The sequence below is a fragment of the Triticum aestivum genome, chromosome 2A, assembly GCF_018294505.1.
Source record: "Triticum aestivum cultivar Chinese Spring chromosome 2A, IWGSC CS RefSeq v2.1, whole genome shotgun sequence".
Classification (NCBI taxonomy): domain Eukaryota; kingdom Viridiplantae; phylum Streptophyta; class Magnoliopsida; order Poales; family Poaceae; genus Triticum; species Triticum aestivum.
In genome coordinates this window covers 15,129,300-15,131,118 of record NC_057797.1, presented here as the reverse complement: position 1 = coordinate 15,131,118, position 1,819 = coordinate 15,129,300, and the positions used below count along the sequence as shown (strand labels likewise).

Here is a 1,819-nt window from a genome sequence, read left to right as displayed (position 1 = left end):
AACATTATTCATAGCCGGTCCCAAGCCCGGATAAAGGAGGAGGGTCCAACCATATAAACTTTGTGTTTAACCAAAAAAATCATGACTCTTTAATACTGGCGTTTTTTTTTTCTTATCCTATTGCTCATTTCTGTTTTGATGCGGTTGTCATTACATTGATACACATCTCTATCATAATGTTTCAAAGGCATCAAATTTGTTAGGTTTTCATTGTTAGTCTGCCATTTGTACAGTTTTATAGCTTGCAAACCGAAACTAGATAACAACCGTCGGTGTTGAGTGTGTACTTTGCAAGATTAGGAATATATTTCTTTTTTGAAGCATCTTATAACATCATTGGTAGAAGATCAACAATCAAAGTTTCAAAAAGCTTATACCAGAGAGAAATTGCAGAGGAAGAGCAGAGTAGAGCAGTGGAGACGGTTCCAAACTTGCAAGCAGTGTTTGGCTGCGCCTACGACCGCACGGCTGAGCTCCGCATGCTGGAGGCCACCTTCTCCGGCGTCCGCGTTGACGGACGCGATGTCGGGATTCCACTATAGGCTGGCGGCGGCGAGGGAAGAGACAAGGCCAGGCTCTACTCGCGCGGTCTGGCGAGGGCGAGAGCGGTGAAGTTCCACTGCAACTTCGATCCTTCGCATGGCGCCTGACTCCGGCGACCTACCGGACGGCTGCCCGGTGAGTGCTCCGCTGGTTCTCTGACTGTAATTTCTCCTAGCACAGTTAAATTATGCAAGTTAACTCTGTGTGTGCGCGCGCGCCGTGCCTGATAGTATCTGTAGCAAATCTTTCAATAAATCCATTCGACCGTGCTGTTTATTGGAGTATTTCTTATTGACATTAATTAACTTATTATTGCTGAAACATAATACTAGTTTACTGAGATTCACTGTTAATTGTCCATTCTCTCTTTTCGATAATGAGGGAAACAGACTATGTGCAAATTTATTTCTCCTGCCGCAACAGAGGTCAATTGATCACTTTCCATGGGTTTTTACAAATGGTTAATTTACCTATATGGAGTATGTAATGTTAGTGTAAGTTCTTCCTTGGTTAGTAACAAAATTGTCACAGTTAAATACTGCAGTGAAAGTACTTCTACAGGACCTTTTTTTTGTTGTGAATTTTCAGTAAAGGTGAAACCTGTTCCGAAAAACTCACTCAGCGCTAATATGTTGAATTGCACTGATGCATTGTTTGATTTTACAGTTAGTACTGATGTTAGAGTACGTAATGGGCCTGGGCCCGTTAGTCTTAGGGTTAATTAGAGATAAGGGTCGCTTGCTTAGGGGTCAAGTAAGCCTTGCTTGGGAGTCAAGTAAACCTCTCTATATAAAGAGAGGAGATGTATCAATCTAATCAAGCAAGAATTAAGAAGGAAATCCCTTCCATCTTGCCCGGCCGTGGGCAAAAGGCCCCCGGCCGGCCCTCTCGCGCCCTCCTTCTAGCAGCGCCATAACAATTTGGTACCAGTTAGCTTCGGTTCGATCATGTCTTCCTCCGTCGCGCCCGCCCTCGTCGTCCTCACCCCAGAGGTGTCCGGGGCGCTGCGGGACCTAACCCAGGCGGTCCAGGATATCCACCTGTTCTTGGTCGGGTCCTACGGGCCGCACCCTGCTGCGCCGCCCATCGCCGCCACCGTACCGCCGTGGCAGCCGCCGCACCAAGCGGCCTCCGCCGCACTCACCGGGTGACACCCGGCTGCGCTGCCCATCGCCGCCACCGTGCCACTGTGGCTGTCGTGGCAGCCGCCGCACCAGGCGGCCTCCGCTGCGCTCGCTGGGTCGCACCTGGCTGCACCGGCCATCGCCGCCACCGC

At 49.1% G+C, this 1,819-nt stretch overlaps 1 pseudogene; it reads left to right on the top strand.

Annotated features, from left to right (window-relative positions):
• Positions 1 to 1,811, top strand: part of LOC123186996 (disease resistance protein RGA5-like) — a 14,559-nt pseudogene extending 12,748 nt beyond the window's left edge.
• The last annotated feature ends 8 nt before the right edge of the window (positions 1,812 to 1,819 follow it).